The sequence below is a fragment of the Leuresthes tenuis genome, unplaced genomic scaffold (genome assembly GCF_036924035.1).
Source record: "Leuresthes tenuis unplaced genomic scaffold, fLeuTen1.0.hap1 SCAF_56, whole genome shotgun sequence".
NCBI classification, from domain to species: domain Eukaryota; kingdom Metazoa; phylum Chordata; class Actinopteri; order Atheriniformes; family Atherinopsidae; genus Leuresthes; species Leuresthes tenuis.
In genome coordinates, this window is record NW_027325410.1 from 54,648 (window position 1) to 80,428 (window position 25,781).

Below are 25,781 nucleotides of genomic sequence, written 5' to 3' on the forward strand. Positions count from 1 at the left end.
CAGCCATTTCGCAGCACAGGGACAGCAGTCCAAGTTAAAGGATCTCCCATGTGGTATCACCTGTCACACTGTGTCAAGGCATCAAAAGAAGAAAAAATCACCAAACTCAAGGACAAAGAGACGAAGACTCCGGTGAACGAAGAGAGAGGACTTACAAACCAGAAATACAAAAGGATGCTCGATATCAAGATCCAGAAGAAGAGGCTAACAATGCCACGAACACTTACGATGCTGGGAATGATGCCAGCAATGAACAGAGAAGAAGATTCAGTGTCATCAATCTGCAACACGTGCCTCTAATGAGGGGGTGAATATAGAATCCTCAACGATTACAACGTCTCTGGGAACTGTGACAACAACAAGGTTTAAACCATTTTGATATATATTGTAACCTATTGGCTAAGGAATAGTGCTGAAAATGAGGTAAATCTAATCCACCACTGTCCTTGGTCTTCTGTAGGGTTTTTAAACTAATACGTGGTGGTTTGTTTTTCCACAGAAATTTGGAGATGCATGAATCTAGTGACTTAAACCAAGTAGCAGATGGTTTTATGGGGATCATTGAGAACAAATAGTTAACTTTTGGTAGTATCATCATTTTAATGGTTGTAACTCTCCCCATAAGTGATATAGGTAAGGACTTCCAACGAGAGAGATCGTCCTCTACTCTCTTTACTAATTGCACATAATCCATCTGTACTTATCAGTTTAATATGTGATATGTCTATGCAAGGACTACATATTAAATGGATTTTTATCAATAGGAGTTGAAAAAGGAGCTTGCTCCGTTCACTCCAAGCATCGACCCGGTGCTGCAGTGCCGCTGGGAACGGTGCGCTCTCCTCTGCTCTTGTGAAAAAGCTAACAGCGGTGCAGGATGGAACTTTCTTTTAGTCTGCTGAGAAAAGAGAGTGAATGCGAAGTAGACTTTAACACGGCTCTGGGAGCGAGCCGAGTGCGGGCTAACCAGGAGAAATGCTTGAAAGAAACGCGACACCGAATGAGCGGTCAGAACAAAGCCTCAATACGGTGTTCCTGTGGTGTTTTTATAAAATGCGGTGAAAATAAAGGTGTGAATGCCCCATAGAAAACTAAAAGGTGGAGCGGAAGTGTTCGGCTGCAAGAAGGTGTGAATGTCCGACTATATTTGGTGAAAAGCAGGTGAAGCAAGGTCTGAATGCCCAACCTTACATCATCAAAAGCGAGATCAGAGGTTTTTGGCTGCAAGAAGGCCATAGTTTGCCAAAAGCGGGTAAGGTGCGAATGACCGACTAAATATCAACAAAAGTGGGGGCGGAGGTCTTCGGATGCAAGTGGGTGTGAATATCCCACCATACAAGTATGGTGGAGAGGAAGCTGTGAATGGCCGACCATAGTTTGCAAAAAGCGGGTGAGAAAAGGTGCGAATGTCCAACCATACATGATCGAAACAGGGTGTTTGGCTGCGACAAGGTGTGAATGTCCACCCATAATTAATGAAAAGCGGGCAACAAGTAGGTTCGAATGCCATACCATACATCATCAAAAGCAGGAGTGGATGTGTTCGGCTACAAGAAGGTTTGAATGTCCGAGCATAGTTTGTAAAAAGCGGGTAAGAAAAGGTTCGAATGCCCGAACATACACCATCAAAAGAGGGAGCGGAGGTGTTCCGCTGTAAGACGGTGTGAATGTCCGACCATAGTTGGTAAAAAGTGGGTATGAAAAGGTGCGAATGCCCAAATTCGGCTGCAAAAAACTGTGTTCGGCTGCAAAAAGGTGTGAATGTTCGACTAAAGTTTGTAAAAAGCGGGTAAGACAAGTGGCGAATGCCTGACAATGTATGATCAAAAGCGGGAGCGGAGGTGTTCAGCTGCAAGAAGGTCTAAATGTCCATAATTAATTGCTAGAAAACATGAAAGAAAATTTTCGAAAATCAATCCGCACATGATCATAAGTGGGAGAGGAGGTGTTCAGCTGCAAGAAGGTGTGAATATCCTACCATAATTGCTGAAAAATGTGTTAGAAACGGTAAGAATCCCGGACCATACCTCATCAAAAGCTAGAGAGGTGGTGTTCGGCTACAAGTAGGTGTGAATGTCTGACTAAAGTTCAAATATATTAACAAAAGCGGGAGGAGAGGTCTTCGGATGAGTGGTTGAGAATTTCCAACCATAATCTATAAAATGCGGTGAAAAAAAAGGTGTGATAGAAACCGAAAAGGTGGAGCGGAAGTGTTCGGCTGCAAGAAGGTGTGAATGTCCATCTATAGTTGGTGAAAAGCAGGAAAAGCAAGGTCTGAATGCCCAATCTTACATCATCAAAAGCGAGATCAGAGGTGTTTGGCGGCAAGAAAACGGGTAAGGTGTGAATGACCGACTAAATATCAACAAAAGTGGGGGCGGAGATCTTCGGATGCAAGTGGGTGTGAATATCCCACCATACAAGTATGGTGGAGAGGAAGCTGTGAATGGCCGACCATAGTTTGCAAAAAGCGGGTGAGAAAAGGTGCGAATGTCCAACCATACATGATCAAAACAGGGAGCGGAGGTGTTTGGCTGTGACAAGGTGTGAATGTCCACCCATAATTAATGAAAAGCGGGCAACAAGTAGGTTCGAATGCCCAACCATACATCAACAAAAGCAGGAGTGGATGTGTTTGGCTACAAGAAGGTTTGAATGTCCGAGCATAGTTTGTAAAAAGCGGGTAAGAAAAGGTGCGAATTTCCGACAAAGTATGATCAAAAGAGGGAGTGGAGGTTTTCGGCTACAAGGTTTGAATGTACGACCATAGTTTGTAAAAAGCGGGTAAGAAAAGGTGCGAATGCCCGAACATACACCATCAAAAGAGGGAGCGGAGGTGTTACACTTGAAAGACGGTGTGAATGTCCGACCATAGTTGGTAAAAAGTGGGTAAGAAAAGGTTCGAATGCCCGAATATATACCATCAAAAGCGGAAGCGGAGGTGTTCGGCTGCAAGAAGGTGTGAACGTCCGACCAAAGTTTGTAAAAAGCAGTTAAGAAAAGGTTCGAATATCCAACCAAACATAATCAAAAGTGGGTACAGAGCTGTTCGACTGCAAGTAGGTGTGAATATCCACCCATAATTCCTGAAAAATGGGTAAGAAAAGGTGCGAATGCCCAACCATACATCATCAAAAGAAGAAGTGGATGTGTTCTGCTACAAGAAGGTTTGAATGTCCGACCATAGTTTGTAAAAAGTGGGTAAGAAAAAGTTCGAATGCCCGAACATACACCATCAAAAGAGGGAGCGGAGGTGTTTCGCTGTAAGATGCTGCGAATGTCCGACCATAGTTGGTAAAAAGCGGGTAAGAAAAGGTTAAAAAACCGGACTGTACACAATCAATAGCGGGAGCGGAGTTGTTCGGCTACAAGAAGGTGTGAAAGTCCGACCATGGTTTGTAAAAAGCGGGTAAGACAAGGTGCGAATGCCCGACAATGTATGATCAAAAGAGGGAGCGGAGTGTTTCGGCTGCAAGGTCTGAATTTCCAACCATAATTTGTAAACACCGTTGAAGAAAAGGCTCGAAAGCCCGACTATACACCATCAAAAGCGGGAGCGGAGGTGTTCAGCTGCAAGAAGGTCTGAATGTCCACCAATAATTACTGAAAAATGGGTAAGAAAAGGTGTGAATGCCCAACTATACATCATCACAAGCAGAAGTGGATGTGTTCGGCCACAAGAAGGTTTGAATGTCCGACCATAGTTTGTAAAAGGCGGGTAAGAAAAGGTTCGAATGCCCGAACATACACAATCAAAAGAGGGAGCGGAGGTGTTTCACTGCAAGAAGGTGTGAATGTCCGAGCATAGTTTGTAAAAAGTGGGTAAGAAAAGGTTCGAATGCCAGAACATACACCATCAAAAGAGGGAGCGGAGGTGTTCCGCTGTAAGAAGGTGTGAATGTCCGACCATAGTTGGTAAAAAGCGGGTAAGAAAAGGCTAAAATACCCAACTCTACACAATCAATAGCGGGAGCGGAGTTGTTCGGCTAAAAGAAGGTATGAAAGTCCGACCATGGTTTGTAAAAAGCGGGTAAGAAAAGGTTCGAATGCCAAAATATACACCATCAAAAGCGGAAGCCGAGGTGTTCGGCTGCAAGTAGGTGTGAATGTCAGATCATAATTTGTAAAAAGCTGATGAGAAAGGTGTGAATGACCAACAATAATTGCTGAAAAATGTGTTAGAAAAGGTAAGAATGCCGGACCATTCATCATCAAAAGCGGGAGATGAGGTGTTCGGCTGCAAGAAGCTGTGAATGTCCAGCCATAATAACTCAAAAACGGGTAAGAAAAGGTAGTATTGCCAGACCATAAATGATCAAAACAGGGAGCGGAGGTGTTCCGCTGTAAGAAGGTGTGAATGTCCCACCATAATTGGTAAAAAGCGGGTAAGAAAAGGTTAAAATACCCGACTGTACACAATCAATAGCGGGAGCGGAGTTGTTTGGCTACTAAAAGGTGTGAAAGTCCGACCATGGTTTGTAAAAAGCGGGTAAGAAAAGTTGCGAATGCCGGACAATGTATGATCAAAAGAGGGAACGGAGGTTTTCGGCTGCAAGAAGGTCTAAATGTCCAACCATAATTTGTAAAAACCGGGGAAGAAAAGGCTCGGAAGCCCGACTATACACCATCAAAAGCGGGAGCGGAGGTGTTCAGCTGCAAGAAGGTCTGAATGTCCATCAATAATTGCTAGAAAACATGAAAAAAAATGTTCGAATATCCAACCGCACATGATCATAAGTGGGAGAGGAGGTGTTCAGCTGCAAGAAGGTGTGAATGTCCACCCATAATTCCTCAAAAATGGGTAAAAAAAAAAGGTGCGAATGCCCAACCATACATCATCAAAAGCAGGACTGGATGTGTTCGGCTACAAGAAGGTTTGAATGTCCGAGCATAGTCGTAAAAAGCGGGTAAGAAAAGGTTCGAATGCCCGAACCTACACCATCAAAAGAGGGAGCGGAGGTGTTCCGCCATAAGAAGGTGTGAATGTCCGACCGTAGTTGGTAAAAAGCGGGTAAGAAAAGGTTAAAATACCCGACTGTACACAATCAATAGCGGGAAGGGATGTGTTCGGCTACAAGAAAGTGTGAAAGTCCGACCATGTTTTGTAAAAAGTGGTTAAGAAAAGGTGCGAATGCCCGACAATGTATGATCAAAAGAGGGAGCGGAGGTTTTCGGCTGCAAGAAGGTCTGAATGTCCAACCATAATTTGTAAAAACCGGGGAAGAAAAGGCTCGAAAGCCCGACTATACACCATCAAAAGCGGGAGCAGAGGTGTTCAGCTGCAAGAAGGTCTCAATGTCCATCAATAATTGCTAGAAAACATGAAAGAAAATTTTCGAATATCAAACCGCACATGATCATATGCGGGAGAGGAGGTGTTCAGCTGCAAGATGGTGTGAATGTCCACCCATAATTCCTGAAAAATGGGTAAAAAAAGGTGCGAATGCCCAACCATACAACATCAAAAGCATGTGTGAATGTCAGATCATAATTTGCAAAAACCTGATGAGAAATGGTGAGAATGCCCGACTATACACCATCAAATGCGGGAGCGGAGGTGTTCGGCTGTGAGTAGGTGTGAATGTCCGACCATACTTGCTGAAAAATATGACAAAGCAGTTTTCACTTGGTTTGAGTGAAGGAATTCATTTTATATCAAAATCCGAATTTGTGTAGAACTCGTGGAAATAAGTTTATTCTCGGATTCCTAAAGGTTTAGTGTTGTTCTTTGGTATACTGCAAAGTAATACTTTCTATTTTGTTGAAACCGATTCAGACATGGATAAATATGAAGGACAAAGCAGTTTTAACTTGGTTTGAGTGAAGGAATTCATTTTATATCAAAATCCAAAATTGTGTAGAACTGGTGAAAAGAAGCTTATTCTCGGATTCCTAAAGGTTTAGTGTTGTTCTTTGGTATACTGCAAAGTAATACTTTCTATTTTGTTGAAACCCATTCAGACATGGATAAATATGAAGGACAAAGCAGTTTTAACTTGGTTTGAGTGAAGGAATTCATTTTATATCAAAATCCAAAATTGTGTAGAACTGGTGAAAAGAAGCTTATTCTCGGATTCCTAAAGGTTTAGTGTTGTTCTTTGGTATACTGCAAAGTAATACTTTCTTTTTTGTTGAAACCTATTCAGACATGGATAAATATTAAGGACAAAGCAGTTTTAACTTGGTTTGAGTGAAGGAATTCATTTTATATCAAAATCCGAAATTGTGTAGAACTGGTGATAAGAAGCTTATTTTCGGATTCCTAAAGGTTTAGTGTTGTTCTTTGGTATACTGCAAAGTAATACTTTCTTTTTTGTTGAAACCTATTCAGACATGGATAAATATGAAGGACAAAAGCAGTTTTAACTTGGTTTGAGTGAACGAATTCATTTTATATCAAAATCCGAAATTGTGTAGAACTCGTCAATCGACGCTTATTCTCGGATTCCTGAAAAGGTTTAGAGTTGTTCTTTCCTATCCTGCAAAGTACAACGTTCTTTTTTGTTTAAAGCTATTATGACATGGATAAATATGAAGGACAAAGCAGTTTTAACTTAATCGGTTTCAACAAAATAGAAAGTATTACTTTGCAGTATACCAAAGAACAACACTAAACCTTTAGGAATCCGAGAATAAACTTATTTCCACGAGTTCTACACAATTTCGGATTTTGATATAAAATGAATTCCTTCACTCAAACCAAGTTAAAACTGCTTTTTCCTTGATATTTATCCATGTCTGAATCGGTTTCAACAAAATAAAAAGTATTACTTTGCAGTATACCAAAGAACAACACTAAACCTTTAGGAATCCGAGAATAAACTTATTTCCACGAGTTCTACACAATTTCGGATTTCTATATAAAATGAAATCCTTCACTCAAACCAAGTGAAAACTGCTTTGTCATATTTTTCAGCAAGTATGGTCGGACATTCACACCTACTCACAGCCGAACACCTCCGCTCCCGCATTTGATGGTGTATAGTCGGGCATTCTCACCATTTCTCATCAGGTTTTTGCAAATTATGATCTGACATTCACACCTGCTTTTGATGATGTATGGTCAGGAATTATGGGTGGACATTCACACCTTCTTGCAGCTAAACACCTCCGCTCCCACTTATGATCATGTGCGGTTTGATATTCGAAAATTTTCTTTCATGTTTTCTAGCAATTATTGATGGACATTCAGACCTTCTTGCAGCTGAACCCCTCTGCTCCCGCTTTTGATGGTGTATAGTCGGGCTTTCGAACCTTTTCTTACCCGGTTTTTACAAATTATGGTTGGACATTCAGACCTTCTTTTAGCCGAAAACCTCCGCTCCCTCATTTGATCATACATTGTCGGGCATTCGCACCTTTTCTTACCCGCTATTTACAAAACATGGTCGGACTTTCACACCTTCTTGTAGCCGAACACATTCGCTCCCGCTATTGATTGTGTACAGTCGGGTATTTTAACCTTTTCTTACCCACTTTTTAGCAACTACGGTCGGACATTCACACCTTCTTATGGCGGAACACATCCGCTCCCTCTTTTGATGGTGTATGTTTGGGCATTCGAACCTTTTCTTACCCGCTTTTTACAAACTATGGTCGGACATTCACACCTTCTTGTAGCCGAACACATCCAGTTCTGCTTTTGAGGATGTATGGTCGGACTTTCACACCTTTTAGTAGCCAAACAACTCCGCTCCCGCTATTGATTGTGTACTTTCGGGTATTTTAACCTTTTCTTTCCCGCTTTTTACCAATTATGGTCGGACATTCACACCTTCTTACAGCGGAACACCTCCGCTCCCTGTTTTGATCATTTATGGTCTGGCAATACTACCTTTTCTTAACCGTTTTTGAGTAATTATGGCTGAACATTCACAGCTTCTTGCATCCGAACACCTCTTCTCTGCTTTTGATGATGAATAGTCCGGCATTCTTACCTTTTCTAACACTTTTTTCAGTAATTATTGTCGGTCATTCACACCTTTCTCATCAGCTTTTTGCAAATTATGATCTGACATTCACACCTACTTGCAGCAAAACACCTCGGCTTCCGTTTTTGATGGTGTATATTTTGGCATTCGAACCTTTTCTTACCCACTTTTTACAAACTATGCTCGGACATTCACACCTTCTTGCAGCGAAACCCCTCCGCTCCCTCTTTTGATTGTGTATGTTCGGGCATTCAAACCTTTTCTTACCCGCTTTTTACAAACTATGGTCGGACATTCAAACCTTCTTGTGGCCGAACAAATCCACTTCTGCTTTTTATGATGTATAGTTGGGCATTCACACCTTTTCTTACCCATTTTTCAGTAATTATTGGTTGGAAATTCAGACCTTGCAGCCGAACACCTCCGCTCCCTCTTTTGATCATACATTGTCGGGCATTCGCACCTTGTCTTACCCGCGTTTTACAAACCATGGTCGGACTTTCACACCTTCTTGTAGCCGAACAACTCCGCTCCCGCTATTGATTGTGTAGAGTCGGGTATTTTAACCTTTTCTTACCCGCTTTTTACCAATTATGGTCGGACTTTCACACCATCTTACAGCTGAACACCTCCTCTCCCACTTATGATCATGTGCGGTTTGATATTCGAAAATTTTCTTTCATGTTTTCTAGCAATTATTGATGGACATTCAGACCTTCTTGCAGCGGAAAACCTCCGCTCCCTCTTTTGATTGTGTATGTTCGGGCATTCAAACCTTTTCTTACCCGCTTTTTACAAACTATGGTCGGACATTCAAACCTTCTTGTGGCCGAACAAATCCACTTCTGCTTTTTATGATGTATAGTTGGGCATTCACACCTTTTCTTACCCATTTTTCAGTAATTATTGGTTGGAAATTCAGACCTTGCAGCCGAACACCTCCGCTCCCTCTTTTGATCATACATTGTCGGGCATTCGCACCTTGTCTTACCCGCGTTTTACAAACCATGGTCGGACTTTCACACCTTCTTGTAGCCGAACAACTCCGCTCCCGCTATTGATTGTGTAGAGTCGGGTATTTTAACCTTTTCTTACCCGCTTTTTACCAATTATGGTCGGACTTTCACACCATCTTACAGCTGAACACCTCCTCTCCCACTTATGATCATGTGCGGTTTGATATTCGAAAATTTTCTTTCATGTTTTCTAGCAATTATTGATGGACATTCAGACCTTCTTGCAGCGGAAAACCTCCGCTCCCTCTTTTGATGGTGTATGTTCTGGCATTCGAACCTTTTCTTACCCACTTTTTACAAACTATGCTCGGACATTCACACCTTCTTGCAGCGAAACACCTCCGCTCCCTCTTTTGATTGTGTATGTTCGGGCATTTAAACCTTTTCTTACCCGCCTTTTACAAACTATGCTCGGACATTCACACCTTCTTGCAGCGAAACACCTCCGCTCCCTCTTTTGATTGTGTATGTTCGGGCATTTAAACCTTTTCTTACCCGCCTTTTACAAACTATGGTCGGACATTCAAACCTTCTTGTGGCCGCACACATCCACTTCTGCTTGTGATGATGTATAGTTGGGCATTCACACCTTTTCTTACCCATTTCTCAGTAATTATTGGTGGACATTCAGACCTTCTTGCAGCTGAACACCTCTGCTCCCGCTTTTGATGGTGTATAGTCGGGCTTTCGAGGCTTTTCTTCAACGGTGTTTACAAATTATGGTTGGAAATTCAGACCTTGCAGCCGAACACCTCCGCTCCCTCTTTTGATCATACATTGTCGGGCATTCGCACCTTGTCTTACCCGCGTTTTACAAACCATGGTCGGACTTTCACACCTTCTTGTAGCCGAACAACTCCGCTCCCGCTATTGATTGTGTACAGTCGGGTATTTTAACCTTTTCTTACCCGCTTTTTACCAATTATGGTCGGACATTCACACCGTCTTACAGCGGAACACCTCCGCTCCCAATTTTGATGGTGTATGTTCGAGCATTCGAACTTTTTCTTACCCACTTTTTACAAGCTATGGTCGGACATTCAAACCTTCTTGTAGCAGAACACATCCACTTCTTCTTTTGATGATGTATGGTTAGGCATTCGCACCTTTTCTTACCCATTTTTCAGGAATTATGGGTGGAAATTCACACCTACTTGCAGTCGAACAGCTCTGCTCCCACTTTTGATTATGTTTGGTTGGATATTCGAACCTTTTCTTAACTGGTTTTTACAAACTTTGGTCGGACATTCGCACCATCTTACAGCGGAACACCTCCGCTCCCTCTTTTGATGGTGTATTTTCGGGCATTCGCACCTTTTCTTACCCGCTTTTTACAAACTATGGTTGGACATTCAAACCTTCTTGTAGCCGAAAACCTCCACTCCCTCTTTTGATCATACATTGTCGGGCATTCGCACCTTTTCTTACCCGCTTTTTACAAACTATATTCGGAGATTCAAACCTTCTTGTAGCCAAACACATCCACTCCTGCTTTTGTTGATGTATGGTTGGGCATTCGAACCTACTTGTTGCCCGCTTTTCATTAATTATGGGTGGACATTCAGACCTACTTGCAGCCGAACACCTCGGCTTCCGCTTTTGATGGTGTATATTTTTGCATTCGAACCTTTTCTTACCCGCTTTTTACAAACCATGGTCGGACTTTCACACCTTCTTTTAGCCGAACAACTCCACTCCCGCTATTGATTGTGTAGAGTCGGGTATTTTAACCTTTTCTTACCCGCTTTTTACCAACTATGGTTGGACATTCACACCTTCTTACAGCGGAACACCTCCGCTCCCTCTTTTGATGGTGTATGTTCGGGCATTCGAACCTTTTCTTACCCGCTTTTTACAAACTATGCTCGGACATTCACACCTTCTTGCAGCGAAACACCTCCGCTCCCTCTTTTGATTGTGTATGTTCGGGCATTCAAACCTTTTCTTACCCGCCTTTTACAAACTATGGTCGGACATTCAAACCTTCTTGTGGCCGAACACATCCACTTCTGCTTTTGATGATGTATAGTTGGGCATTCACACCTTTTCTTACCCATTTTTCAGTAATTATTGGTGGACATTCAGACCTTCTTGCAGCTGAACACCTCTGCTCCCGCTTTTGATGGTGTATAGTCGGGCTTTCGAGGCTTTTCTTCAACGGTGTTTACAAATTATGGTTGGAAATTCAGACCTTGCAGCCGAACACCTCCGCTCCCTCTTTTGATCATACATTGTCGGACATTCGCACCTTGTCTTACCCGCGTTTTACAAACCATGGTCGGACATTCACAGCTTCCTCTCCACCATACTTGTATGGTGGGATATTCACACCCACTTGCATCCGAAGACCTCCGCCCCCACTTTTGTTGATATTTAGTCGGTCATTCACACCTAACCCGTTTTCTTGCAGCCAAACACCTCTGATCTCGCTTTTGATGATGTAAGATTGGGCATTCAGACCTTGCTTTTCCTGCTTTTCACCAACTATAGACGGACATTCACACCTTCTTGCAGCCGAACACTTCCGCTCCACCTTTTAGGTTTCTATCACACCTTTTTTTTCACCGCATTTTATAGATTACGGTTGGAAATTCTCAACCACTCATCCGAAGAGCTCTCCTCCCGCTTTTGTTAATATATTTGAACTTTAGTCAGACATTCACACCTACTTGCAGCCGAACACCACCTCTCTAGCTTTTGATGATGTATGGTCCGGCATTCCTACCGTTTCTAACACATTTTTCAGCAATTATGGTAGGACATTCGCAGCATCTTACAGCGGAACACCTCCGCTCCCTCTTTTGATGGTGTATGTTCGGGCATTCGAACTTTTTCTTACCCACTTTTTACAAACTATGGTCGGACATTCAAACCTTCTTGTAGCAGAACACATCCACTTCTTCTTTTGATGATGTATGGTTGGGCATTCGCACCTTTTCTTACCCATTTTTCAGGAATTATGGGTGGACATTCACACCTACTTGCAGTCGAACAGCTCTGCTCCCACTTTTGATTATGTTTGGTTGGATATTCGAACCTTTTCTTAACTGCTTTTTACAAACTTTGGTCGGACATTCGCACCATCTTACAGCGGAACACCTCCGCTCCCTCTTTTGATGGTGTATTTTCGGGCATTCGCACCTTTTCTTACCCGCTTTTTACAAACTATGGTTGGACATTCAAACCTTCTTGTAGCCGAAAACCTCCACTCCCTCTTTTGATCATACATTGTCGGGCATTCGCACCTTTTCTTACCCGCTTTTTACAAACTATATTCGGAGATTCAAACCTTCTTGTAGCCAAACACATCCACTCCTGCTTTTGTTGATGTATGGTTGGGCATTCGAACCTACTTGTTGCCCGCTTTTCATTAATTATGGGTGGACATTCAGACCTACTTGCAGCCGAACACCTCGGCTTCCGCTTTTGATGGTGTATATTTTTGCATTCGAACCTTTTCTTACCCGCTTTTTACAAACCATGGTCGGACTTTCACACCTTCTTTTAGCCGAACAACTCCGCTCCCGCTATTGATTGTGTAGAGTCGGGTATTTTAACCTTTTCTTACCCGCTTTTTACCAACTATGGTTGGACATTCACACCTTCTTACAGCGGAACACCTCCGCTCCCTCTTTTGATGGTGTATGTTCGGGCATTCGAACCTTTTCTTACCCGCTTTTTACAAACTATGCTCGGACATTCACACCTTCTTGCAGCGAAACACCTCCGCTCCCTCTTTTGATTGTGTATGTTCGGGCATTCAAACCTTTTCTTACCCGCCTTTTACAAACTATGGTCGGACATTCAAACCTTCTTGTGGCCGAACACATCCACTTCTGCTTTTGATGATGTATAGTTGGGCATTCACACCTTTTCTTACCCATTTTTCAGTAATTATTGGTGGACATTCAGACCTTCTTGCAGCTGAACACCTCTGCTCCCGCTTTTGATGGTGTATAGTCGGGCTTTCGAGGCTTTTCTTCAACGGTGTTTACAAATTATGGTTGGAAATTCAGACCTTGCAGCCGAACACCTCCGCTCCCTCTTTTGATCATACATTGTCGGACATTCGCACCTTGTCTTACCCGCGTTTTACAAACCATGGTCGGACATTCACAGCTTCCTCTCCACCATACTTGTATGGTGGGATATTCACACCCACTTGCATCCGAAGACCTCCGCCCCCACTTTTGTTGATATTTAGTCGGTCATTCACACCTAACCCGTTTTCTTGCAGCCAAACACCTCTGATCTCGCTTTTGATGATGTAAGATTGGGCATTCAGACCTTGCTTTTCCTGCTTTTCACCAACTATAGACGGACATTCACACCTTCTTGCAGCCGAACACTTCCGCTCCACCTTTTAGGTTTCTATCACACCTTTTTTTTCACCGCATTTTATAGATTACGGTTGGAAATTCTCAACCACTCATCCGAAGAGCTCTCCTCCCGCTTTTGTTAATATATTTGAACTTTAGTCAGACATTCACACCTACTTGCAGCCGAACACCACCTCTCTAGCTTTTGATGATGTATGGTCCGGCATTCCTACCGTTTCTAACACATTTTTCAGCAATTATGGTAGGACATTCGCAGCATCTTACAGCGGAACACCTCCGCTCCCTCTTTTGATGGTGTATGTTCGGGCATTCGAACTTTTTCTTACCCACTTTTTACAAACTATGGTCGGACATTCAAACCTTCTTGTAGCAGAACACATCCACTTCTTCTTTTGATGATGTATGGTTGGGCATTCGCACCTTTTCTTACCCATTTTTCAGGAATTATGGGTGGACATTCACACCTACTTGCAGTCGAACAGCTCTGCTCCCACTTTTGATTATGTTTGGTTGGATATTCGAACCTTTTCTTAACTGCTTTTTACAAACTTTGGTCGGACGTTCACACCTTCTTGCAGCCGAACACCTCCGCTTCCGCTTTTGATGGTATATATTCGGGCATTCGAACCTTTTCTTACCCGCTTTTTACCAACTATGGTCGGACATTCGCACCATCTTACAGCGGAACACCTCCACTCCCTCTTTTGATGGTGTATTTTCGGGCATTCGCACCTTTTCTTACCCGCTTTTTACAAACTATGGTTGGACATTCAAACCTTCTTGTAGCTGAAAATCTCCACTCCCTCTTTTGATCATACATTGTCGGGCATTCGCACCTTTTCTTACCCGCTTTTTACAAACTATGCTCGGACATTCAAACCTTCTTGTAGCCAAACACATCCACTCCTGCTTTTGTTGATGTATGGTTGGGCATTCGAACCTACTTCTTGCCCGCTTTTCATTAATTATGGGTGGACATTCACACCTACTTGCAGCCGAACACCTCGGCTTCCGCTTTTGATGGTGTGTATTTTTGCATTCGAACCTTTTCTTACCCGCTTTTTACAAACCATGGTCGGACTTTCACACCTTCTTTTAGCCGAACAACTCCGCTCCCGCTATTGATTGTGTAGAGTCGGGTATTTTAACCTTTTCTTACCCGCTTTTTACCAACTATGGTCGGACATTCACACCTTCTTACAGCGGAAAACCTCCGCTCCCTCTTTTGATGGTGTATGTTCTGGCATTCGAACCTTTTCTTACCCACTTTTTACAAACTATGGTCGGACATTCACACCTTCTTGCAGCGAAACACCTCCGCTCCCTCTTTTGATTGTGTATGTTCGGGCATTCAAACCTTTTCTTACCCGCCTTTTACAAACTATGGTCGGACATTCAAACCTTCTTGTGGCCGAACACATCCACTTCTGCTTGTGATGATGTATAGTTGGGCATTCACACCTTTTCTTATCCATTTCTCAGTAATTATTGGTGGACATTCAGACCTTCTTGCAGCTGAACACCTCTGCTCCCGCTTTTGATGGTGTATAGTCGGGCTTTCGAGGCTTTTCTTCAACGGTGTTTACAAATTATGGTTGGAAATTCAGACCTTGCAGCCGAACACCTCCGCTCCCTCTTTTGATCATACATTGTCGGGCATTCGCACCTTGTCTTACCCGCGTTTTACAAACCATGGTCGGACTTTCACACCTTCTTGTAGCCGAACAACTCCGCTCCCGCTATTGATTGTGTACAGTCGGGTATTTTAACCTTTTCTTACCCGCTTTTTACCAATTATGGTCGGACATTCACACCGTCTTACAGCGGAACACCTCCGCTTCCAATTTTGATGGTGTATGTTCCAGCATTCGAACTTTTTCTTACCCACTTTTTACAAGCTATGGTCGGACATTCAAACCTTCTTGTAGCAGAACACATCCACTTCTTCTTTTGATGATGTATGGTTGGGCATTCGCACCTTTTCTTACCCATTTTTCAGGAATTATGGGTGGAAATTCACACCTACTTGCAGTCGAACAGCTCTGCTCCCACTTTTGATTATGTTTGGTTGGATATTCGAACCTTTTCTTAACTGCTTTTTACAAACTTTGGTCGGACGTTCACACCTTCTTGCAGCCGAACACCTCCGCTTCCGCTTATGATGGTATATATTCGGGCATTCGAACCTTTTCTTACCCGCTTTTTACCAACTATGGTCGGACATTCGCACCATCTTACAGCGGAACACCTCCGCTCCCTCTTTTGATGGTGTATGTTCGGGCATTCGCACCTTTTCTTACCCGCTTTTTACAAACTATGGTTGGACATTCAAACCTTCTTGTAGCCGAAAACCTCCACTCCCTCTTTTGATCATACATTGTCGGGCATTCGCACCTTTTCTTACCCGCTTTTTGCAAACTATGCTCGGACATTCAAACCTTCTTGTAGCCAAACACATCCACTCCTGCTTTTGTTGATGTATGGTTGGGCATTCGAACCTACTTGTTGCCCGCTTTTCATTAATTATGGGTGGACATTCAGACCTACTTGCAGCCGAACACCTCGGCTTCCGCTTTTGATGGTGTATATTTTTGCATTCGAACCTTTTCTTACCCGCTTTTTACAAACCATGGTCGGACTTTCACACCTTCTTTTAGCCGAACAACTCCGCTCCCGCTATTGATTGTGTAGAGTCGGTTATTTTAACCTTTTCTTACCCGCTTTTTACCAACTATGGTTGGACATTCACACCTTCTTACAGCGGAACACCTCCGCTCCCTCTTTTGATGGTGTATGTTCGGGCATTCGAACCTTTTCTTACCCGCTTTTTACAAACTGTGCTCGGACATTCACACCTTCTTGCAGCGGAACACCTCCGCTCCCTCTTTTGATGGTGTATGTTCGGGCATTCGAACCTTTTCTTACCCACTTTTTACAAACTATGCTCGGACATTCACACCTTCTTGCAGCGAAACACCTCCGCTCCCTCTTTTGATTGTGTATGTTCGGGCATTCAAACCTTTTCTTACCCGCCTTTTACAAACTATGGTCGGACATTCAAACCTTCTTGTGGCCGAACACATCCACTTCTGCTTTTGATGATGTATAGTTGGGCATTCACACCTTTTCTTACCCATTTTTCAGTAATTATTGGTGGACATTCAGACCTTCTTGCAGCTGAACACCTCTGCTCCCGCTTTTGATGGTGTATAGTCGGGCTTTCGAGGCTTTTCTTCAACGGTGTTTACAAATTATGGTTGGAAATTCAGACCTTGCAGCCGAACACCTCCGCTCCCTCTTTTGATCATACATTGTCGGACATTCGCACCTTGTCTTACCCGCGTTTTACAAACCATGGTCGGACATTCACAGCTTCCTCTCCACCATACTTGTATGGTGGGATATTCACACCCACTTGCATCCGAAGACCTCCGCCCCCACTTTTGTTGATATTTAGTCGGTCATTCACACCTAACCCGTTTTCTTGCAGCCAAACACCTCTGCTCCCGCTTTTGATGGTGTATAGTCGGGCTTTCGAGGCTTTTCTTCAACGGTGTTTACAAATTATGGTTGGAAATTCAGACCTTGCAGCCGAACACCTCCGCTCCCTCTTTTGATCATACATTGTCGGGCATTCGCACCTTGTCTTACCCGCGTTTTACAAACCATGGTCGGACTTTCACACCTTCTTGTAGCCGAACAACTCCGCTCCCGCTATTGATTGTGTACAGTCGGGTATTTTAACCTTTTCTTACCCGCTTTTTACCAATTATGGTCGGACATTCACACCGTCTTACAGCGGAACACCTCCGCTTCCAATTTTGATGGTGTATGTTCGAGCATTCGAACTTTTTCTTACCCACTTTTTACAAGCTATGGTCGGACATTCAAACCTTCTTGTAGCAGAACACATCCACTTCTTCTTTTGATGATGTATGGTTGGGCATTCGCACCTTTTCTTACCCATTTTTCAGGAATTATGGGTGGAAATTCACACCTACTTGCAGTCGAACAGCTCTGCTCCCACTTTTGATTATGTTTGGTTGGATATTCGAACCTTTTCTTAACTGCTTTTTACAAACTTTGGTCGGACGTTCACACCTTCTTGCAGCCGAACACCTCCGCTTCCGCTTATGATGGTATATATTCGGGCATTCGAACCTTTTCTTACCCGCTTTTTACCAACTATGGTCGGACATTCGCACCATCTTACAGCGGAACACCTCCGCTCCCTCTTTTGATGGTGTATGTTCGGGCATTCGCACCTTTTCTTACCCGCTTTTTACAAACTATGGTTGGACATTCAAACCTTCTTGTAGCCGAAAACCTCCACTCCCTCTTTTGATCATACATTGTCGGGCATTCGCACCTTTTCTTACCCGCTTTTTGCAAACTATGCTCGGACATTCAAACCTTCTTGTAGCCAAACACATCCACTCCTGCTTTTGTTGATGTATGGTTGGGCATTCGAACCTACTTGTTGCCCGCTTTTCATTAATTATGGGTGGACATTCAGACCTACTTGCAGCCGAACACCTCGGCTTCCGCTTTTGATGGTGTATATTTTTGCATTCGAACCTTTTCTTACCCGCTTTTTACAAACCATGGTCGGACTTTCACACCTTCTTTTAGCCGAACAACTCCGCTCCCGCTATTGATTGTGTAGAGTCGGTTATTTTAACCTTTTCTTACCCGCTTTTTACCAACTATGGTTGGACATTCACACCTTCTTACAGCGGAACACCTCCGCTCCCTCTTTTGATGGTGTATGTTCGGGCATTCGAACCTTTTCTTACCCGCTTTTTACAAACTGTGCTCGGACATTCACACCTTCTTGCAGCGGAACACCTCCGCTCCCTCTTTTGATGGTGTATGTTCGGGCATTCGAACCTTTTCTTACCCACTTTTTACAAACTATGCTCGGACATTCACACCTTCTTGCAGCGAAACACCTCCGCTCCCTCTTTTGATTGTGTATGTTCGGGCATTCAAACCTTTTCTTACCCGCCTTTTACAAACTATGGTCGGACATTCAAACCTTCTTGTGGCCGAACACATCCACTTCTGCTTTTGATGATGTATAGTTGGGCATTCACACCTTTTCTTACCCATTTTTCAGTAATTATTGGTGGACATTCAGACCTTCTTGCAGCTGAACACCTCTGCTCCCGCTTTTGATGGTGTATAGTCGGGCTTTCGAGGCTTTTCTTCAACGGTGTTTACAAATTATGGTTGGAAATTCAGACCTTGCAGCCGAACACCTCCGCTCCCTCTTTTGATCATACATTGTCGGACATTCGCACCTTGTCTTACCCGCGTTTTACAAACCATGGTCGGACATTCACAGCTTCCTCTCCACCATACTTGTATGGTGGGATATTCACACCCACTTGCATCCGAAGACCTCCGCCCCCACTTTTGTTGATATTTAGTCGGTCATTCACACCTAACCCGTTTTCTTGCAGCCAAACACCTCTGATCTCGCTTTTGATGATGTAAGATTGGGCATTCAGACCTTGCTTTTCCTGCTTTTCACCAACTATAGACGGACATTCACACCTTCTTGCAGCCGAACACTTCCGCTCCACCTTTTAGGTTTCTATCACACCTTTTTTTTCACCGCATTTTATAGATTACGGTTGGAAATTCTCAACCACTCATCCGAAGAGCTCTCCTCCCGCTTTTGTTAATATATTTGAACTTTAGTCAGACATTCACACCTACTTGCAGCCGAACACCACCTCTCTAGCTTTTGATGATGTATGGTCCGGCATTCCTACCGTTTCTAACACATTTTTCAGCAATTATGGTAGGACATTCACACCTTCTTGCAGCTGAACACCTCCTCTCCCACTTATGATCATATGCAGATTGATTTTCGAAAATTTTCTTTCATGTTTTCTAGCAATTAATGATGGACATTTAGACCTTCTTGCAGCTGAATACCTCCGCTCCCGCTTTTGATCATACATTGTCAGGCATTCAAACCTTGTCTTACAAACTTTAGTCAAACATTCACACCTTTTTGCAGCCGAACACAGTTTTTTTCAGCCGATTTTGGGCATTCGAACCTTTTCATACCCACTTTTTACCAACTATGGTCGGACATTCAAACCTTCTTGTAGCCGAACACATCCAGTCCTGCTTTTGATGATGTATGTTCAGGCATTCGAACCTTTTCTTACCCGCTTTTTACAAACTATGCTCGGACATTCAAACCTTCTTGTAGCCGAACACATCCACTCCTGCTTTTGATGATGTATGGTTGGGCATTCGAACCTACTTGTTGCCCGCTTTTCATTAATTATGGGTGGACATTCACACCTTGTCGCAGCCAAACACCTCCGCTCCCTGTTTTGATCATGTATGGTTGGACATTCGCACCTTTTCTCACCCGCTTTTTGCAAACTATGGTCGGCCATTCACAGCTTCCTCTCCACCATACTTCTATGGTGGGATATTCACACCCACTTGCATCCGAAGACCTCCGCCCCCACTTTTGTTGATATTTAGTCGGTCATTCGCACCTTACCCACTTTTGGCAAACTATGGCCTTCTTGCAGCCAAAAACCTCTGATCTCGCTTTTGATGATGTAAGGTTGGGCATTCAGACCTTGCTTCACCTGCTTTTCACCAAATATAGTCGGACATTCACACCTTCTTGCAGCCGAACACTTCCGCTCCACCTTTTAGTTTTCTATGGGGCATCCACACCTTTTTTTTCACCGCATTTTATAAAAACACCACAGGAACACCGTATTGAGGCTTTGTTCTGACCGCTCATTCGGTGTCGCGTTTCTTTCAAGCAATTCTCCTGGTTAGCCCGCACTCGGCTCGCTCCCAGAACCGTGTTAAAGTCTACTTCGCATTCACTCTCTTTTCTCAGCAGACTAAAAGAAAGTTTCATCTTGGGCTCCCTGAAACTTCCATCCTGCACCGCTGTTTGCTTTTTCACAAGAGCAGAGGAGAGCGCACCGTTCCCAGGGGCACTACAGTACCGGGTCGATGCTTGGAGTGAACGGAGCAAGCTCCTTTTTCAACTCCTATTGATACAAATCCATTTAATATGTAGTCCTCGCATAGAGGACACATCAGACATTAAACTAATAAGAACAGATACTACACTTGATCTTAGCCAAAAGGCCGAGAAGCGATAACTGTCCACTGGTTCACGTCCGAGGGCCCTTCCTGGCACAATGCGCACTTGTAGCGGTGTTCTTTTTATGGCCATAGTGTCACTTTGCACCTCGGCCCACCCGCTGCACTGAGCACTCTTCAGCCCTTTTAAATGGTATAACTTTACACTACCGCACGCTCCAGCAAGCACCATTCAAGCAACAACTTTGCACTCCAGCTTCGAACATTGGCACAGTCGCAACAAGTAAGGCGACTCTACTCAGAGAAGTCACTCTGCACAGTAACAAGATTTCTTTTGCACAGACAGAAAGGGCTTCATCCGCAAAGGTAAAGCCTGCCAAAAATAGAAACAACTCATTAGTGCTGCTCAACGTTGTACTTTGCAGTAAAACAAAGAGCAAATCTAAAGATTCAGGAATCCGAGAATAAGCTTACTTCCATGAGTTCTTCACGATTTCGGATTTTGCTATAAAATGAATTCCTTCACTCAAACTAAATTAAAACTGCTAAACCGCTAATCTGTTACATGCAAGGCAGATGTCAAATTCACCGAAATAGGATCTAAGGGTATTTGGCCAATCGAGCTGTAGCAGCTTCGGTAAAAGAGTATAAGTTGAAGAGTTTGTGAATAAAGGTGTGCGCACACATAGTGAGTTGTAGGAAAATAGGCAGGGAGCAATGCCGGCTGGGGTATAGGTTCTTGTATGTTGTCTGACTGTTTGATTTGAATGTGTTGTGTAAGTGTCCTGTTGAATGTTACATGTTTGGGCTTTGACACGCTTCACTGTGGTTGTTAACTGTGTGGTGTGTCCTGAAATGTTATATGTTTGGGCTGTGTGACATGCTTAATGCTTTTCAGTAGCAACCCACTTATTCATATATAGCAACTGACAACATAAGAAGTCCGGACATACTTTGATAGTAGTTGTAGAAGTATCCTTATTGATAATAGATAAACTAATTCATAGTGATAGAACAGTAGATGAACAGGTGCCTGCACATGTCTCATGAAAATAAAATGGGTGTATGATTGCTGACGGCAGAGCAATACTGCCAAACTTATGAGTTCTTGTGGCAAACTTGATTCAGTGTCTTGACGTGTATACGCTGTTTCGCTGACTTGTCACAAGAAACAAAGTGTGTTTGATAAGATCCGACCATTTTATTACGGGAGGATCAGTATGTATGGATTCTGATGTGACTGATAAACTCATTCGTATCTTAAGCATAATCTAATACGTGAGACAACGCCCTGGCACACAATCAAAAAAAAAAAAAAGAGAGAGCCTTTCTGATTTGTTGTGTGTGCTCACAGTGCAGAGTGTAGAGAAAAGAGAGAAAAGAAAGCCGTTTTGGTGTCACGGGTGTTGTGACTTACACACACACATTTCTGAATTGAGAAAGGAAATTATTTTAGAGGAAGCACTAGAGTTTAGATCCCACATTTGTTGATAGGCATTCATTTAATTTTTCTTTTAATCAGTTTTAAAGTGAATACTAACTGAGAAATGAAAAAGGTGAAGAGTTTAGAAGCTTGGTTCAAGAGCAAAACTTGGTTTATGATCAGCTGAGTCTCTAAACAGAACAGCAAAGGGCTTCATCGAACATTTAAAAAAGATTCAGATTGTTAGAATATCCAGAATTTATAGGAATGGTGGTGATTACTCTTATTTTCTAGAATGGAAATAACTGCACCATGTCTGTTTTATGAATTTAAGGGGCTAAAAAGTTTTGTTCTCGTTTTTCTATGATTAACCGAATGTATGTGAGAGTCCAAACAGACAGAAGGGTTACGGCCGAGCGCTGGACCTTCCAAAAAAGATGAGACAGGCTGGACCCGTGCCATACTAGTTAAGGCCTGCCTGTGGATAACAGGTTCTTTAAACTCTCACACACACAAACTCACACACGTTCGCACACATACACCCATACACACACACATTCTTGAACTTGCTGCAAGATTAAACCTTTGCATTAACTGACTCCAGCAACTCTGAGTCTCATTGAGAGACTTTTCTCAACAATTGGGTCCTCAAACCAGATCTCAACGTTTTTTCCGCTGTCCAGGGTCGGAGCTGAAACCGTGCACGGGGGAGTCCAGTACTCCTAATGAAAGACCCCCTGCTGAATTGCGGTAATTAGGGGCCAGTCTCCACTGAAAGGGGGAAAAAGGGACGAGATCGTACTTTTGAATCAATGGCCAGAAGCCATTGGCAGTGCAGGCATCAACAATAATGGTGTTATTTCACCCATTAACACTTAAGGTACCTCATGCAGTGGCTGTGATATGGTTACTTAACAAAATATCTTTACCAGACATCTCTCCTACATAACAGTTCTTCTTTCACAGCCACACCTTGTTGTCGAGAGATGTGCTACACTTAATCCATCCACACTGCTACCTACCCCACAGATGGAAAGCCAGAAATAACCATCAGTGTTTTACCCAGGCCAGACTTAACTGATATACGTTATGAAAATGCAGAAATAACTATATTTATTCAACAGATCAAGGAAAAAAAACCCTGATGGCACAAATGCTACAGGATTTGCAGTAGTAACAGAAACTGAAGTTTTCTTAAAACAACCACTACCAAAAAATTACTCTGTTCAAGCAGTCGAATTGGTAGCTTTAACTGAAGCTTGTAAATTAAATAACAAAAAGGTTGTTAACGTTTACACTGACAGTCAGTATGCCTTCTCAACTGTACACGTGTTAACACAGCATTGGAAAAACAGGTATGTTGACATCCACAGCTAAATGTATAAACTACAAATATTTTAGCATTATTAGATGTTATTCAATTGCCATCTACAATAGACTCGTATGAATGACCGGAAGGAAAACCATACTGCCAAAGAATTTGTTTAAATATGCTGCAGTATTGAGCCACGGACCATGTCATGTCTCAACAGGAGGGATGGAAGCAATAATGAACCAGGTTTTTACAGCATATGGTTTTACTAATTATTAAAAACATTTTTTTAGAATAAATAAATGAATAAAGTTTTGTCTAGCAGGTCAAATATGTGCAAAATACATTCCACAGGGCAATCTAAGACCAAAACGAAGATAATTCCCTAAGCCAGTGTATCTTTTTCAACATATTTGTTTGGATTTCATTATTTCATTATTTTGTAGATTTCATTGAACTAAATTAATGTTAAGGGAAACGATTCTGCTCAGTGACAACAGAGGTTTTTACCAAATGGTCTGAAATATTTCCATGTGCACAAGCAGATGCACTCTCAGTAGCAAAATCACGCGTAAAATAACTCATTTCTAGATTTGAAATTCCTGAAAAGATCTTCAGTGATAATTTGACACACTTTGTAAACAATGTCATCTCACTGATGGCAAAGAACTTAAAATAGACCTTAGAAACCACTGTGATATAGAAGGTTTCGCTAACACATTGGAATTGTTTTACTATTTACATATGCATGTGCAGTGAAGAATTGCTTGCTGCTGATAAATGCAAAGAAGAACAGCTTACACATAAATGCTCACATATAGGCTGCTGAATGCAATGAAGACCTGCTTATCCAGTAAAGTTCAATGTCAATGTGTAATATTCAATTAGGATTTGCAAAACAGTGAAGTTAAACAATGAATGGGTCCATAGTCGGTATGAGAAGACTACAGGAATATTTACCTGGGTGTACGTTCAAACAGAGATGAGAAAATTGCGATAAATTATTGTTTGTTTGTTTGTTAGTATGTATATGAATGTTATGTGTATAAACTGTGTTGAGTTGTAGTTACTCAGTAGTGTCTCAGTGAAACAACCGACGGGGGAAGCCTTGCGGTGACAACAAAAGCAGTGTTTTACTGATCAGTCAAGTTGCTCCAGTGTACTCCATACAAACTGGTTGGCTACTGAAGGGATAGAAAATGGGGAATACTTGTTTTAAAGCAAACAAGGAATTAGATGGGAAAAATACATGTTTTAACGGGACCCAGACAATATTAAATACTCAGACAGATGGGAGAAGAAGTGTAGTTTTGTAGGAAATCACAAAATTATTACATAAAATGAGTGAAATCAATTGAAGAATGCCTTTCTGAAGAGCTGTTTACCACAGATGAGCAGCTTTGCGACCAAGCACATTGTAGATCGCTTTACTGCCAAAATGATCTAGTTTAATGGATTGGTTTAGACATTTATAACAGCATTTTAAGAACAAAGAGAGAAACAAAAAGGGACAACGCTTCATGGTGGAAGGTGATGTATAAATAACTGTGTATATGATGAAGGAGAGACCATTTGAGCAGCACAGCCATTTCGCAGCACAGGGACAGCAGTTAAAGTTAAAGGATCTCCCATGTGGTATCACCTGTCACACTGTGTCAAGGCATCAAAAGAAGAAAAAACCACCAAACTCAAGGACAAAGAGACGAAGACTCCGGTGAACGAAGAGAGAGGACTTACAAACCAGAAATACAAAAGGATGCTCGATATCAAGATCCAGAAGAAGAGGCTAACAATGCCACGAACACTTACGATGCTGGGAATGATGCCAGCAATGAACAGAGAAGAAGATTCAGTGTCATCAATCTGCAACACGTGCCTCTAATGAGGGGGTGAATATAGAATCCTCAACGATTACAACGTCTCTGGGAACTGTGACAACAACAAGGTTTAAACCATTTTGATATATATTGTAACCTATTGGCTAAGGAATAGTGCTGAAAATGAGGTAAATCTAATCCACCACTGTCCTTGGTCTTCTGTAGGGTTTTTAAACTAATACGTGGTGGTTTGTTTTTCCAAAGAAATTTGGAGATGCATGAATCTAGTGACTTAAACCAAGTAGCAGATGGTTTTATGGGGATCATTGAGAACAAATAGTTAACTTTTGGTAGTATCATCATTTTAATGGTTGTAACTCTCCCCATAAGTGATATAGGTAAGGACTTCCAACGAGAGAGATCGTCCTCTACTCTCTTTACTAATTGCACATAATCCATCTGTACTTATCAGTTTAATATGTGATATGTCTATGCAAGGACTACATATTAAATGGATTTTTATCAATAGGAGTTGAAAAAGGAGCTTGCTCCGTTCACTCCAAGCATCGACCCGGTACTGCAGTGCCGCTGGGAACGGTGCGCTCTCCTCTGCTCTTGTGAAAAAGCTAACAGCGGTGCAGGATGGAAGTTTCTTTTAGTCTGCTGAGAAAAGAGAGTGAATGCGAAGTAGACTTTAACACGGCCCTGGGAGCGAGCCGAGTGCGGGCTAACCAGGAGAAATGCTTGAAAGAAACGCGACACCGAATGAGCGGTCAGAACAAAGCCTCAATACGGTGTTCCTGTGGTGTTTTTATAAAATGCGGTGAAAATAAAGGTGTGAATG

At 42.6% G+C, this 25,781-nt stretch overlaps 1 non-coding gene and 2 pseudogenes across 1 annotated transcript; 2 read left to right on the forward strand and 1 right to left on the reverse strand.

The window, feature by feature from the left end:
• Positions 1 to 666: 666 nt before the first annotated feature.
• Positions 667 to 843, forward strand: LOC140285761 (U2 spliceosomal RNA; annotated as a pseudogene).
• A 19,408-nt stretch (positions 844 to 20,251) lies between these two features.
• Positions 20,252 to 20,442, reverse strand: LOC140285737 (U2 spliceosomal RNA). The gene has a single exon (XR_011910712.1). It is a non-coding gene; the product is annotated as a U2 spliceosomal RNA (small nuclear RNA).
• A 4,926-nt stretch (positions 20,443 to 25,368) lies between these two features.
• Positions 25,369 to 25,545, forward strand: LOC140285754 (U2 spliceosomal RNA; annotated as a pseudogene).
• The last annotated feature ends 236 nt before the right edge of the window (positions 25,546 to 25,781 follow it).